The sequence below is a fragment of the Onychomys torridus genome, chromosome 13, assembly GCF_903995425.1.
Source record: "Onychomys torridus chromosome 13, mOncTor1.1, whole genome shotgun sequence".
Lineage (NCBI taxonomy): Eukaryota > Metazoa > Chordata > Mammalia > Rodentia > Cricetidae > Onychomys > Onychomys torridus.
In genome coordinates, this window is record NC_050455.1 from 33,764,132 (window position 1) to 33,781,393 (window position 17,262).

The following is a 17,262-nucleotide window of genomic DNA, read 5'->3' on the forward strand; positions in this document are numbered from 1 at the left end:
CAATTTTAATATTAGTTACTGTTGTTAACCTGTAAGCTGTACTGGATCATGGGTATGCAGTTCCAAGAATAAACACAGTATATGCCAATTTCAGGTAGTCAAAGGGGGTCTTTTAGTATATGCCCTACAAATAAGAGGACTGACTGCTTTGTCAAAGAAGAAAAAGTCATATAGGTTCATCATTTATATAAAAACTTTTAAAACAATGTATTTATTCAATAGGCAATTAAATATATGGTAGCTAAGATTGACCATTAAAACTTAAAATTAGATTTTTAAAAAGAAAACATATCAATAAAAATGTGAAGAAATAGTGTATAATATCATAAAATTTCAATATGAAGCTTTTAAAGTAATACTAATTTTTAAAATATATCAAATGTTACCTAATAGTAGGCTCACAACACTATTACGAATCTATTTTCCACAGTTACATAAATATGAATTACTTTTACACTCACACTTGTTTAACTTACTCCATTCCACTCTTTCTTTGACCCACAAGGGGACCCTTTCATACAGTGTGATACTAATCCGATTGTTATTTAAAATGATACTGAAGAATCATGACTTAAAAACAACATACCCTGCTTTGAAGGTAGATTCTGAGTCATGAGCATATGTTATTACATGGAAGAGAAGGCTATGGCGCTTCGACCTACATCTGAGTCCACATTGTACCTACCATTTGGCTTTCTTCATACTGCTTCCTATATGATACAGGAAGCAAAAGCAAAATAGAGAGAATATAGAACAGGCTCATCCATCAACCACCTGCATTATGAATGAAGGGTGATGGAAACCAAAGATTCACCCCCAATTCTTACCTAATACCCAACAGTATACTGCACGTCGCCTCTTAGACATCCACCAGCCACCTCAACCTCAAAATGCCCAAATCCAGACTCAGTTCTCCACAGATTTGATTTTACTATGAGATCTCCAATCTTAAATACCTTAAATACCACATCAGTCTACCAACTGTAAGAGCCAAACTCAACCTGTAAGCCCCACTTGTATAAGGACAAGATAACTTCCTGGAATGCTGGGAATTGTAGTTCTTAGGAAATAAAGCCACGTGTTTTCACTTCCCTAAACAAGTCTGCTTGAACCAACTACACCGGATGTGCTTGATCAAATGTAGGTGGGAGGTTCACAGGCAGGAAATAAGTCAGGATGTATGCTTGTCCCTGATTGGACCTGACGGGAAATGCAATGAATTGTGGGTTTTGCCTTTTTAAGCCCCTGCAAAACATAAAATGGGGCCACTCACTGGATCCCAGAGTGGACCACAGTTAATTAAACCTTGCTTCAAATTTGGCTCAAAATTGTGGAACCGGTCCTCTTCTCATAAATCTTAGAATTAACACAACCCATGAACAAGGTCTTACAGATTTAAGCTCTGAAAGCCATGATTACAAATGACCTGAGAAAGCAATACGTATGGTGCAAGCCATAGGGGCTTACAGAATGAGGCTCCGGCTTAAACTTGGCCCTGCCACCTACTACATATGGAACCTTGAGCAAGACCCTACTGCAATGTTCCATCCTTCACTGCCAGCTGTCCTGCAGATAGGACCTGTCTCATGGCACAGCAGGAAGATAAAAATTCCCAGGAAGGCACTGTGGAATGGCTAAGATCACTGGAGATTAACAGTCACTCCAATAGGGACACAAAATGCCACAGGCCTGGTTAGTGTTGCCTAAGGCAGTGGGCTGCATAGAAGGAGGACTAAAACCTACATGAGATGGGAACACAAAAGAACCTTTTCAAGGGCACTAGTACTTAACATTAAGCTGTACAGGATGAACAGGAGGTAGATAGGCCATGGCTGTGGTCATAGGCAGGATAACCAGTAGAAGCCCCAAATGTGATGTTATGAGGTCCAAAGATGGTCAGGTACCTTGAGAGCACTGACGTTAGATGAGTTGGTTGGATGCTACAACTTAAGGGTGAGTAGTAACAAAACATACAGGTCAGCAATGGCCACAAGGTGAAGTAACTTGAAGTCAAAGGTTGTGAGCAGGGGGAAACGACAAAACAGAACCCGCACACAGTGTATTCCTGAGCATTAATTACCATTGCTCCCTTCGTTTTCACTACTCTAGAAGTCTAGCTCGTTTGTATGGTCCGAAAGTTTATAATCCAGTGTTGGGAGACACTAGAAGAATGGGTCCGTGGGTAAAGTGTGGGCCACGCCTGTGCAATTTTACCATCCAGCCCAGAAATGTCAAGATCTGAGATACTCTGACCAGGGAATCTGATTGTGTGATATTTTGCATGGACACTACCCAGGCATCCAAACTTGATTGGAAAAACCTTTATGAATGCCATAAAGGCACAATGAACTCTGACATTTTAAAAAACTCAAATTCATCAAGTGAATTTTAATTCTCTCATTCCTATTGGATTAAGAATCGTTCACCCAAGAAAGCAATTAACATATTTCTGTCAGTTGCAAATGAATTTTAACTGTGGTGTGGCATTTCCTCTATATGGGAAAGGTTTTTCCCTCCCATACAGGGCACTATTATACATAGACTATTGGTATGGAGATAATTCCCTTGACCTTCAGTTGGAAACAAGACCCCAACCTTAAACACTACAGCTTCTTCTCTAATTTGGAAAGAGGCTTTTATAAGATTAAAGGTACTAGGTTAGCATTCTCATGAAATCTAACAGTTTTACTTTTCATTAACTAGAACATCAAGATGAAACATGCATTTAGTGACGCTAATTACCATTGACAAGATATTTGGGATATCAGAACTGTTGCTGTGGTTCATCAGTCAACCAGGGTTTTGTTGTATGGGAGATAACACGTTTCTAAAAGTGTAGATTCAGCTGTGTGTGCACATGCACACAGATGTTCAGCTGCATGTGAAGAACATCAGTCAATGTTTTCCCCAATCGCTCTCCAAGTTATTATTATTATTTTTTTTTTTTGAGACAGGGTCTTTTAACTGAACCTGCAGCTCACTGATTTGGCTAGACTGGCCAGCTTGTAAGTCCCAAAGATCCTCCCATCTCTACTTCCCCAACACTAGTATTTCAGGATCATGCTACCATGCCCAGCTTTTTACATGGATGCTGGGGATTTGAACTCAAGTCATTAGACGTGCAAACAAGCCTCCACCTAACAAGTTATCTACCCCAATTTAGCTTTCCACTGAAGGGAAGGAATGCCTAGATGAAGCAGAAATAAATTTTCACCATAGTGCTCTGTTATTTCAGCATAGTATCAGTAGGAATACCCCTCGACTTTCCATGAGGTTACATTCTGACAAACTGACTTTGTTAAAAATACTGCCAGCTAAAATGCATTCAGTCCACCTAACTTAGAAACACCACAGCTTAGCAGCACAACACACTGAGAACTATGGCATGGTTACCCTCATGGTCTCATGGCTGACGGGAAGCTGTGGCTGGACATCACTGAGGAGAACAAAATCTGCAGAACGGTGCCAGCTGAACCACTTCTGTACCACTGTGAAGTTGAAAGATCATAGTCATCAGGGGCTGTCTGCATGCCCATCCATCACATTTTCAGCTCCTAGGAATGTTCTGGCAGCTCAAGAATAGCCCCTACTCTTCTCTTCTTGAGAGGATACCTAGAGCCCCACACTCAGTCCTGTGGAATTTGGCCAGAAATTTAGCTCAAGGATCTCAGTCCACTGAAGAGTACAATGAGCTGGGGCTCAGGGCTCACCTTCAGAAGCAAAGGACAAGAAGGGCAGCTAGGATCTCCTTTTGGGGACAGGGAATCTAGAATGCAGGACAGGCCTCACATCACTGGTGAATGTGAAAGTAGCTGCCCTGGGTGAGCCCTTTCAATCTATCTCTGAGTCTAGTCTAGTCTCACTTTTCACTTCCTTTTTTTTTTCTTTTTTCAGACAGGGATTCTCTGTGTAGCTTTGGACCCTTTCCTGGAACTCACTCTGTAGCCCAGACAGGCATTGAACTCACACAGATCCGCCTGGCTCTGCCTCTGCCTCCCAAGTGCTGGGATTAAAGGCGTGCGCCGCCACCGCCCCGCCCTCACTGGGCACTTCTAGTCATTCTTAACTATTAGGCATCTGGTCACTCGGACTGCAAACTGCCCAGAGGAGAAATCATTTTTCCAGTCACTGATCATCCCCAACTAGAAGCTCTTGGAGATATTCCAATGTGGGTAAACAAGCAAGGAGATTGTATTAAAGAATGCTAAGAGGTAAGTTAGAATCATGAGCACTTTTTCAGATCCCGTGATCTATTTGGCATTAACTGAGAACCGAGAAAAGCCTTTTGGACAAGGAGCCGTTCGTTACTGTGGAAGCGCATTGCAAGGAGACACATTGGCAGCGACTTCACTTGAAGCAACAGAAGGGGGGAGGAAGAAGGTTCTTCACTACCCAGGACCCATGCATCTCCTTTTTCCTGACAGTTCCTTAGACCTGGGTTGAAAGTAACGTGTGAGGGCACAGTTTAGAGGTGATAACTTACACCACAGAAATCGAAACACTGACAGAAGGATACCCACAGAGAAGTAGAGTCAAGGGTTTCAAACACTCCAGCCCTGGAAAGTACCAGGTTCAGGCCACTGCTAGCCAAGGCTTAGAGCTGGGACAACTATCAGGGTCTTTCTCACCTGGCGGGCACTAGATCCTTCCCCTCGGCAAACAAAGTAAACTCCTTACCAGCTTCCAGACTCCAGCTGACTATGCAGCCTTTCTTGCCCTTTGATGGGCAGACAAAACCCAGTTACACCGAGAAACAGATCTTTACTGCCTTGGAGCACACCCCAAATCCTTCCTAATTCCTTAACCAAAGCTCTTTTCTGACTTCCAGATGCTGCTCCTCCTGCAACCACTGTCCCTGCAAAGCAAAGCACCTATCCCAGCCACACCGCTGTATCCTGCCACTTGCAGGGGAATTCACCAACTCAAGCAACTGTTATATAGCCCATGCAAATAGTCCCCCAGTCCTCATGCCGCCTCATTTGGTCACTGGAGGTAGCTCTCCCTCACCCATGTTCTGCCTTTGAAGCTCAGTTTCTGCACAGAAACCAACGGACAACACTATAGATGGGGCCAAAATTAGACAAGTTCAAAGTAAATATTTAGGGGCTGGAGAGATGGCTCAGCCAGTAAAGTGCTGGCCATGTCAGCAGAAGAACCCGAGTCAACCCCAGCACCCATGGGAAAGAGTTGGGTGCGGGGCACATCTATGATCCCAGCATTGAGTAAGCATAGGAAGTAGTATCCCTCAGGCTCGCAGCCAAATCTTCGAACTCCAAGTCTTAAAAGTACGGTTGAAAGTGAGAGAAAACACCAGATGTCAACCTCTGGTCTGTACATGCAAATGTGCACATGAGCGTGCTGGCATGTGCAAGCGCGCGCGTGCACACACACACATATTTTGGAATATTAGCTTAAAACATGGTGCATTCATTTATGCTGTCAAATATTTGTTTAGTGATGCAAAGATGTGTGGCATTCTTTCATGCTGCATTTGTTTAAATCTGTAAACCTGTGCTACTTTGCCTGTCTAAAACACCTGATTGGTCTAATAAAGAGCTGAACAGCCAATAGCTAGGCAGGAGAGAGAAATAGTCAGGGCTGGCAGGCAGAGAGAATAAATGGGTGGAGAAATTTAGGTTTGAGAAAAGAGTGAAGAGGGAAGAGTGAGAAAGGGAGATGGATAGAAGGATGCCAGGGGCCAGCTACCCAGCCACACAGTCAGCCATGCAGTAACAAGAGAAGAAAGATATACAGACTAAAGAAAGGTAAAAAGCCCAGAGGCAAAATGTAGTTAAAGAGAAACCAGATAATTTAAGTCAGAAAAGCTGGCTAGAAACAAGCCAAGCTAAGGCCTGATATTTGTGAGTAAAAATAAGCCTCTGTGTATTTATTTGGGAGCTGGGTAGCAGGAACCCCAAAAATAAAAACAATCAACTACACACACACACACAAACAAAAAAATTAAAGCAATTAGTCCTGAGACTCATTAACATTCTTTAAGACAAATATCCTTTATTTCCAAAGACAAGTCAAATCCACCACCATCCTTTAAACAGAATTAACCTAGCTAAGACATGCCTATATTTGAGTCAAGGTTTTTCCCAAGTCCTGCACTTCTGGCATGGATATCAAGGAAGGAAAAGCATCAGCAGGCAAACACTCAGGATCCCTGGATATTGTTCTCATGACACTTTAGCCTACACTCAAGAACTTGTTTTAAATTCCAGCAGTGCTCACAGTTCCAGCTACTAATGCCTCTGTTTATAAAGCACTTCTCTGCTTGGCACTGACTGTGGGAGTAAGCACTGTAGTGAGCCATGTCATTATCATTACCACCACAGCTGAAAGAAGTACCACTAACCAGGGACTACATTCAAAGATAAACGGTGGGTTGTGTCCCCAGTCCTCCTGGTGGGGGAGAAGCCAGAAACACTTATCATCACTATTTTATAAAGGGAAATGTGCAGCTCCGAAAGGTAACTTTTCACAGATCACCCAGCTGGGAAGTGGCAGGGCTATGACTTCAGGGGCCACAGCTTCACAAACATAGGATTTTAGAGAGAAAAATTCCAAAACATGACCTACCGGAGAAGTCAGTAAGGATGGCCAAAAAAGCAGAGGTCTCTCCTAGCCACTGAGCATATTATCTTGTCCCTCATATGTCTTCATTGCTAGCTGGGGACATTTTAATGCCAAGTAAAAACATCCAACTTTTGACACTTAGGGAATTAGTGGGTTTGATGGCAGCTTTATCGGTATCGGACATTTTCCTCCACAGTAACTTCACGTAAATTCAGAACACATTTCATTCACAACAGTTCAGGGGCCCCAAGTGAGAAGTAGGCTTTGAAGTCACTTTATCAATTGTGCCAAAAGGGATAGGTGCTTCTGCTCCATTCAGGGGGGTGGGGAAGGGAGAGAGACAGAGACAGAGAGACAGAGAGACAGAGTGAGATGGAGAAGGGATGCAGGGAGGAAGGGAGGGAGGAAGACTGAGAGAAAGGTGGGGGGAGGAGGAGGTTGATAGAGAGGAACACGGAAAGAGAGAGGTTAAGACATGCAGAAGATTGAAAAACAAGGAATAAATCCCAAAATTGATTTTTAAATGGGCCCACTCCATATTGGGAATAAATCTTCCTGCCCTGGTCCAAATCATCTCTTTTAGCGAAGGCACAGCCATCTCAAACCCCTCCTGGTCTACTGTGCCCTCAGCCGAACACTAATCAGAGTGCTCCCTACCAAGCGTGGAAATAAATTTGATTTTGGTTTAACCAGGATTAGATTCTGAGCACCAAGAAATTAAAAATAACCTTTATCTAATCTAGCAGACCAGCCTCAGATGTCCTGGCAACTCTCCACAGGCCCCTCTTGCTGAGGCTCCCTCCTAAAATTCTTCTCCAGCAACTGTGAAATCACAGTGTGAGGTGGGAAAACACAACTCTTCACAGGGCCTGGTTGCAATTCTTAACTCTGTATTTGCCTAACTTGGCTAGAGAGTGTTCTTTGCGAACAGTGTCAATCTGTGAAAGGCACTTTCGCACTCAAAGTGAATCAAAACTCACTTACTCCCGAGGACCTTGGGGTCTCCTGGGCATAGGCAACCACTATTTATTTTATATGGAGAAGTGATTCCCTTGCAAGCTTCATTCTATACTCACTCTCACACTGTTGGGAAATACCAAAGAGGGAGCACTGTACAAAGACTAATGCAGACAAAATCAGACATGAACAAAAAGCAGCTGATCCCTGGAGTATATAAAGAATTCCTACCACCATCATCATCATCATCATCATCATCATCATCATCATCATCAACACACACACACACACACACACACACACACACACACACACACACACAGCCAAGAAACAGATGGTAAGCCAGTGAACAGTCAGCCCACCTCACTAGTCCCCCAAACAGAACACAACTTCCCTTCTGGAGTACTCAACCTGATAAGACCCAACAAACAATCAGTGTTAGTGAAAACCTACTGAGAGCAGATTATAACATGCCCCAGGCCCAAGTTAGAGCTAAAAATAAATACTTTAACAGTGTGAGCTTGGAGCTGTTGTAAATAGACAAGATTCACCAATAATCTCCCCTCTTAGAATGGAGTTTACAAAATATGCACTTTAGTGAGAATATACCTCAATACAGTTCAAGGAGGTGAGGCAGAAAAAGATGAAAACATGTATGTTTAACAAACAAAGGAAAAAAGGTGTCTATGTTTCTGCCTCTTCTTCCAGCTAGCAAGCCATCTTCGGGCTTGAGTTTCCTCATGAGGTTTGAAGAAGACAGTGTACCAAAGATAAAGCATCCGTGGACCAGAAGTACCCCTGTATACTTACCAGGCATCTCCCTGCCAAACAGCCAGGCACTTCCTGGTCACAACCTCATTGCCAAACAGCTTTTCACAAATCAAAAGGCACCAGCATGCAGGTCTCCCGGGAGCTGCATCTGGTATAAATCACTTAAGTGGTATTGAGGTTGGTGATAAAATGGGTGATGGGTGGAGTGGGGGAGGGGGAAAGAGAGGGGGCCAGAGAGTAGGGAGGGGTGAGTCTAAGGCACTGAAGGATATGCAGAGCCTAGTTTTCCTGATTCAGAATCTACCCTGCTTCCATCAGCCCTAAACCAATCATCAATCAGTCAAGGTACAGCAACTTTCAAATCACTCTTGGCCAGTGTCCAGGCCACTTGGTACTTTTAAGGGAAAAATGAATTCAAATATTCTGATCATATCCAAAACTAATCAGTTTTTATGGCACAATTATCTCTGTTATAGAAAATAGTACAGTTTAAAAGAATAAGCACTTCCAGACTTAGGGCTCTTGCTTTTGCTAATACTTCCTTTTTCCCACATCTCACCCATCACGTGCACACTACCAACAAAATGTGTGTGCGCGTGTGTGTGTGTGTGTGTGTGTGTGTGTGTGTAAGATTAAAAAATAAATTCAGGCCAATTCTCAACAATCTCCAGAAGCATCCATATCTTTCCTAGGATTTAGGAAGCCCTAGGTGATACAATGGGAACCAAATCTGTGATGTCATCTCTTCTCATGCTCCCTTGCTCCATGTGCTAGTTGTGACCTCAGCTCCTCCCAAGCTCCTTTGCTCTGTGTGCCCCTGTTTTCTCTTACTCCTTTCAGATCTGTATCTGACTCCAATAGAGAGGTCTTCCTGATCTCGATAAAGCAGCCATTCCATTCCTTCATGCTTGCCTCTTCCTCCATAGGACACACTACTGGGCATCCACTTACACATGTGCATTGTGTGGCTCCCATCAGAGTGTAAGGTCCATGAGAACAAAGACTCCATCAGTTTGTGTTTGCTGTACCCCCCCCCCTCCAGACCGAAGAGAGCATCTGGCATACAATACTGATTGAATACATGAGTGGGGGAGAGATAGCAAGCCACAGACATGAATGATCAAACTAAATTTCATCAAGTATGTACCTCAACCCAAATAGAAAAGTAGTCAGTCCATCTCACCTCTCACCCTGAACTACTGGGAGGCATGCAAACAGGTAACTTTGAAGTCTGTCAATGTCCTGCCCCCTCACCTATCAAGCAGAAGCTGAACATCAAGTGATTAGTTGTGCTTAGGATGGGCTGGCAAGGATTTCAGGGTGTCCCGAAGGAGGCAGTCACACATGTGGGCTGTAGTAGGTGTTCAGAACACCAATGAGCAAGGACAGAACTCACTTGGAGAGGCCACAAGGGTTATGGAGGAGAACCAAGAGTCCAAGGAAACCAAGTGTCCTGCAAACAAGTTCATAAAACTCATATAGGGAAGCAAGGACAAGCAATTACCCCCTCTCCCCAGTCAACCAACTAGAGATGCTGCTGCTTTCCTAACTGCAGGGCACTCCACTTCCGCACTGGCATTCTTCCCCTTGATGCCTTCTCTAGTACGTTTCATAAATCCAGTTGAGGTTAACTGACATACACGCACTGTGAGGCTTCATGAAAGCTTCTATTTACCAGGAGTCAAACACGAGAACTTCTGGGCTCTAGCCCGCTTGTCTCACTATGCATTCCAAACACCCATAAAATCTCATGACCAGGGCTCTGCCTCCCAATACCCTGCCAACCCAAGCCCCGCGTGTCTTTCCCCAGACAAGCTTCCCAACCAACCTAGCTTTTACTGCAAAGTCAATGAGCCAAACCTACAGTTTTCTTTCTGAATCAATAGCTGCTAAGTTTGGATTTTTTTTTCCCTAAGGGGCTTTCTTTGTCCAGGCTTCACTTCTTTGCTGACTCAAGCACTATCTTGAAGGATTTGCACAGATACAACTTTAGTCACTTATTATGATAATGCAAGCCTTCCAAAAATGAGAGAGAGAGAGAGAGAGAGAGAGAGAGAGAGAGAGAGAGAGAGTTCTTTCTCCTGTGTAATGACTTTAGCTGTTTCTAGTCAGCAAGAGAAAAAGGACATTCATATGAAAGACAGAGAAGCCCTGTGGTCCGGTCAATATTTGCTCTGCTAATGTAACTTGTTTGTGCAATCCAGGTAACTTCTCTTCAGAGGATGAAAGAGAGCACGGCTGGGAGTTGGGTTCAATGAGGGACAGTTCAAGGAAATAGCCACGTATGATGGACCATGACATTCCCTTGTGTAAATAACCTGGGTCCTACAAGTTGTGAGTTTTCTGTATTTCTTTATTCATCTACGTATTTTCAGTCTTGTACAGTTGTACTATCTGGCCACCCCAAACTCCTCTCCCAGAATGTGAGTAATACGTAACATATAATCCCACTTTTCTAGGGTGTGCTCATCAATGGCTTAGTTTTGCTGTGAATGTAGATTTGGACTTCCAGCTGCCTCCTCCCCTAGGAGGAAGCCTTCCTTGTGAATTGCACTGGGGAAATCACCATTAAGCACCCAAGGCTTTATTTCCTAAGCATCACCATTATGACATTCTCTACACCAGTTATGTCTACCTACTCACCCTGGCATCTCAAATCTTGTACCAACATGAACTTCCTTAAGATGAAAACAGTCTTGGGTAGGAGTTAAAAGCTTTAAGCACAAACTGAGCCCAGAGTTCTCCTATTCATTTCCCCTCTCTCCCTCTCTCCATCCATCTCTCTCTGTCTCTCTCTCCCCTCCTCCACTAACCCCTGTCCAGCCAACCTGCTCTTAACATCACACTTCCTCCTCTTCCCCTGTTACTGTGACATCCCCCTGGTTCCAGCCACAGACACCCATCTTTGGCTCCATCCACTTCTAGTCCACTGGGTCTGACGCATGGCCTCACCGTGACAGTTAGTACACACTAGCCACACAGAGCCTTAGCTGCCAACTTCAGCACCCTCTGCCCCACAGTGATTTGGCCAACAACAATACGAACCAGAGCTCTGCCTTCAAGGACAAAAAGAATCATAGTTCTGGTGACAGGGGAGGCTTTATCCTCCTCATTCTGGTACCTCAGATTTCAAAGCACCAGTCCTCAGGTGCCCGAGTGCACAGCCAGGGAGCTGAGGCGATATCTCCTCTGCTAAACAAGGACCATTCCACTCTTATCAACCCATCTGCTTTCAGGCTCTGGAAACTCAATGCCTGGAATTCTTCTGCCCCTGGAAGGCTGATGGCAGCAACTTTGTCCCTTTTATTCTAATCATATCCATTTCATTGTTATCAAAAACACGTATCTGTGCATTGCTCGGGGATTACAATACAAACCAAGTTAAACAGGTTTATTAAATAAAACGCTCCCTTCTAAGAACACGTGACCAGAAGCTGAGGGCTGTAACAGAAGCTAAGGAAAGGAGGCAGTGTAGAAGGGTGCCTGCCACTGTAGAGAAAAGCAGCCTGAGCGCATGCCAAGACTTACCTCTCCCAGGCTGCTTACTCAGCCTTGGTAAGTGTGGCACTGGGGCTAGAAAGATGGCTCATCTGTTAAGAGGACTGTTCAGAGAACCAGGGTTCAATTCCCAGCACCACATGGTGGCTCACAGCTGTCTGTAACTCCAGCTCCAGGGGACCTGATAAAGAGACTAAAGATCATGTGTGATCATGTGTATGTGTCCATGTGTGGAAGTCAGAGAACACCTTTTGACTTTCAGGAGTTAAAAGCCTCCCGTGGTGGCTTCTGGAGCCTGAATTCAGGTCACCGGGCTTTGAGTGGCAAGTACTTCTGTCTACTAAGCTATCTCACCAGACTGACATCTCGCTTTTTAATGTCTCATTCTCTGTATCCGTATCCTAACTATGACAATGTCTCTCGTGGGTTTTTGTAACAGTTAAGCAGGTCAGTGGTCCGGCCAGTGCTTTAGAAAATGCTAGTAACTACAAATCTCAGAAAGAAAAGCTAAAACAAAAACCCATTGCAACTGCTACAAGACATCAGGATTATGGGACCTGGGCCCAGACAGCCTATGTCATTTTGTGGCCTCTGGGGTGGATTAAATATGTTCTCTCTCACTCCTCTCTAGGAGTTATGGAATCCATTTCTTCACTTCTTTGACGAAGAGCTGGCCACACAGCTGTTCCAGACAACCAAAGTGACCCTATGCTAGTGTCAATCCTACATTTTAAGAAATCTAACAGCAGGGCTGGGGATGCAGCTCAACTTGGCAGGGTGCTTCCCTAGCACACACAAACCCCTGGGTGTGATCTTCAGCACTACACAAAGTAGGTGTGGTGGCACAAGCCTATAATTCTAATATGTGAGCTCAAGAGGCTACAAAGGAAGATCAAGGCCAGCCTGGGCTACACAAGAGCTTATCTTAACCATTAAACACACACACACACACACACACACACACACACCAAAAAAGAAACCTGGAAGCTTATCCCCAGTCCTGCCATGACATCAGGAAACCCCGAGCAGCAAACAGAGAGAACTGCCCAGAAGAGAACTGAGCTATTCTGCCAGCCTGGAGGCAACAGCAGCCTGTCAGCCATGTGTTCATGCCTCTTGCTCTCCTCAGTCACAAGAAAGCCACGCTGAGTGCTGCCAAACAGCAAAATCATGAACAAGACTGCTGTATTTTTATTTATTTATCTGTCTGTTTTTCAAGGCAGGGCTGCTTTGTGTACACCAGCTGTCCTGAAACTTAGTTTGTAGATAAGGCTGGCCGGGAACTCAGAGATTTGCCTGCCTCTGCCTCCCGAGTGCTGTGATTAAAAGTGTAAGTCACCATCCCTGGCTAAGACTGCTGTATTTTTATTTTAATTTTATTTATGTGTGTCTACAATTATATATCTGCACTTGTGTTTGCCTGCCCACAGAGGCCAGTAAAGAGTATTGAGTCCCCTAGGGTTGGAGGCTCTGGAAGTTATGAGCCACCTGACTTCCATAGACTTTGGTCCTTGTAAGAACACTAAGCACTCTTAACCACTGAACCATCTCTCCACCCCCATGATTGCTATTTTAAGTGTCTAAATTTTGAATTTGTTAGACAGCTATTGACAATGGGAAAAAAAAAGAGGCAAAAAAAAAAAAAAATCTCAAACCAAGCATTTCATATCAGTTCCAGGAAGGAAAGCAGTAGCTATCCATAAACTCAAACATCTGTATAACACCCACCTATAGGCCAAACTCCACATCATGTCTTGGCATTGCTGTTCCGTTGTTTATTGTCTAAGTCAGTACTCAGCAATTTATTACAGTGCCAAGTTAGTCTTAGAAAGACAGACAGAAAAAATAGAGCACGGGGAAACTGGGTGATCTTTCAAGCTGCTTGCAATACTGATGTAACGTACACACGGTCACACAAAATAGTCTATGCAAAGAACAGCTTTTTGTCCAGAGAGGTGTGCATCTTCATCGGAGTGTCACTAAAGCCACCGACGATGTTGTGTAGCAAGTAAAGGAGGACGAGCTGCAGCTTGGCCTCTGCTCTGCTTGAAGATGGTATCACTTCAGCAGTGGGCAGTCTCTGTAAAGCAATCATGGAGGAGGATTTCTGCCCATTCCTTGTTCAAGTAATGCTAAAAGTGCAAAGGATAAAAGTTGTCTGCTTCAGAAATTTCTTGAAGAAAATAACATTTCTTCATCACCGGAGGTTTTAAGGCTTACCAGGAAATGGAAAACTTCAAAAACACATTCTGATCTTTCCACATAAATAGGTAGCTGCCTACCAGACAAGCAGACAACAGCTATTCCTCAAGGATGAATCAACTTGAGCTGCATCTCGACACCGCTGCACCTCAAGATATTCTCTTTCCAAAGTCTGACCTGGTCTAAGAGGCAAGCGGAGTGACTGGTTGTTAAACACGTTCACCTCCTTCCTGATCTTCCACACCTTACAGAGACAGAGGTAGCTGCTGGCCAAAACACAAGCCCGTGAGGAAGATAGCAAAGTTTTCCCTTGACAAGCTTTGGCAGAATCAATTAAATGCCATTGAAAGCGTGGCCTATTGCACATTCTGACTGTGAGGTGGGGTGAGGCTGAAGGTGAATCGTCTAATCTTTAGCTGATGATGAAATCCTTCTCTAACCCCATGTTAAAGAAACAAAACAAAACAAAAAAAAACAGTCTGCAGTCTTTGACAGGGACAGGGACCAGCTGAAAAAACAAATGAGCAATTTACGCTTCTCGAATTTCCAGCCCCTCCTGTACTTATTCTTACTACTGATATTGTCAGTTCAAACTTGATGCAAGCATTTACAGGTGAAAATAAAAGTATACTTAAATGTTCATAGGTGGAGGCCATTTGCCTGCCTATAATCAACTCACAGAAGCTTGAAATGTTACCAAACAAAAAGGTTACAAAGAAATCAATTTATAGCCGGGCGCTGGTGGCGCAGGCCTGTAATCCCAGCAGTTGGGAGGCAGAGGCAGGTGGATTTCTGTGAGTTCGAGGCCAGCTTGGTCTACAGAGCTAATCCAGGACAGACTCCAAAGCTACTGAGAAACCTTGTCTCAAAAAACAAAAAATTCAATTTAATCAGACAAAAGACACATGTTGACGAGTTTTCCTGTTTCCATCTAAGTTCTTACACCTGCAAAGCAACCAAAGGTGAACATTTAGCCCTAGGACTCCCAACCTCATGGCCCGGGTGGCCATACTCCCACAGCTGTCTCTCATGCCATCCACAGAGACCACTCTGTCCACTGGCCGCCAGAGAAAAGCTTGCTGCTCCCACTGGGTTGTTAGCGGGTTTCAGCTAGAAACACAAGTCATCCCCTCTTGCTCAGTGTCACGTTCCTGTCAAACAGTGCCTCCTGTGCTCCAGCTGGAAGACTCCTGGAGAAGGGTTAAGGCTCACGAGTCAGTACCAGTAAAAGATCTCTTACTGATGACGCTGGGACAATAGCGGGTCCTTTTAGAGACCTTCCGGTTCCAGAAAACCCCAGTGAACAACAGGCATTTCACCCAGCATGTGACCCCTCCAGTGACCTCCAGACAGTCTCCAGGCTCCTGGGCAATAAGGAATACTAAAAGGGACCCTGAGTGTTTTATTAGCCATGTTTCCAGGTGAGGGGAGGGGGATCAACCGCCAAGGGGGAAGGGGTGGCCTGGCTGTGCATCAAAGGAAAACCAGTGTACACACACACACACACACACACACACACACACACGAGAGAGAGAGAGAGAGAGAGAGAGAGAGAGAGAGAGAGAGAGATTGAGAGAGAAGAAACTATACCAAAGACTCAGTGTGAGAAACACAAATAAGCATATTTACATCTATGAATGTAATAGAAGGGATCACCGTCAGAGCCATTATTCAGATAAATTGAACTGCCATTCAGGGTTCACAGGAATGAACCACACACATCTTCTTGCACTACCAACTCTCTAAATGAATACAAAAGTGAAAATAATCTCCTCGATGGGCTATTGCAACTATATAACCTTCAGGAAAACACGGATAGTAGAGAGACTGGAAGGACTGGATGGGGATAGAACAACCGTTAAACCATGGGAACCAGAACTGGTTCTAGAGAAAGTGAACAACTGAATGCACATGGATTGAGGACAAGAGCGGGAACTCTGGTGATCTGAGTACTGCTGGCTGGGAACCTCGATGTCCTAGGGACAAGAACATGCCATGTAATCTCAAATCCGATTTCTCCAGCCAGTGCAAGACCACAGGGCACCCTCACTTCTTTGATTTGGTCACAGACTTTACAAGGATACAGCTAGGCCACAAACGGGCAGCTTTCTTCCAGCTCCAGTGTCCCAAACTCTCTGAGCTCTTGATAGGCACTCACTGGAATGCTATTCAAGTAAAACCACATCTTCATTCTGCATTCCAGCCACCTGCACTGTTCCAGGCTGTCACCAAAGTCCCTTCAGGTGACAGAATGAAAGCGGCTACCTTAGAGAGGCTGAACAAAAGGGTCCTGTCAAAAACCCTTGCCGGGAGATAACCATTAGTGGTTTTCGATTATTAAATGGTCCTAGAATAGTAGCCAAGTGCTTCTTGGATGGGTCAGTTATGAAGCACGACTCTGGGTTCTTTGCCCTAATGACAAAATGGGCAAAAACTCACCCAGTCCCTCGCGCCTCCCTCCCTCCCTTCTCACTTCCATCTGAAAATTCCATCCTCACTCAGCATTTCTCCAGCCTTTCACACCACAGGGAGATAAACAGGGAGAGTTAGGAGAACTCTCTGCTTCAGACAACTAACACCTCAAAATGCTATTTCATGCCAGTGCAGGAACTGCACAGAGTCCTGATACAGGGCGCCAAGCAGGGCTATGTTCCCTTTGGGTCGCGAGAGTTTAACCGCGCCCATCCCCGGATTTTCCTCCTCAACAGCCCCTCTGCAAAAGTGGCATCCTCTCATTTTCTCCTTATTTTCTGACGTCACCAACGCTTGCTTCCCACTCATTTTCATTTCCTTCCTCTAGTCCCCCTTCCTCTTTTCAGCCGTACTTTTAAGCGGCACAGATGGCCTCTGAGACTTGGGCCACCATACCCCGGCAAGGTGTGAAGAGGGACTCCAAAGGGCCCGAAGCAAGAACACAGAGCCTCCCCACCCCCGCGCCCCGATTCCCTGAACACCTGGTTTTATAGGTTCCCCACCACTTTTCATATATTCATTGGGTCACTATTTCCCCCCAAACGTGGCTCTGAGCACCTGACTGCTTCACATATTTGCATACTGTTTGATGCTGATTTAATTTCAAAGCGGGTCTCAAACCCTTCAGTGCAAACCCAGGAATTGCAAATGTAGCCTCAAAGACACAGGAGTCCAGACCCTGGCAGGAAATAAAGTTCCAAGCAGCTTTGATGTGCTTCCTCCCCCGACACCCCTCCCTCGTGCAGGTCATTCATCTCTACCCAGGAAGGGACCACCTTG

The 17,262-nt window shown here is 44.7% G+C and overlaps 1 protein-coding gene across 2 annotated transcripts in view; it reads right to left on the minus strand.

Moving 5' to 3' along the window:
• Mcc (MCC regulator of WNT signaling pathway) overlaps positions 1-17,262 on the minus strand; it is a 376,902-nt gene that overhangs the window by 215,224 nt on the left and 144,416 nt on the right. The gene's annotated exons all lie outside the window — the stretch shown is intronic.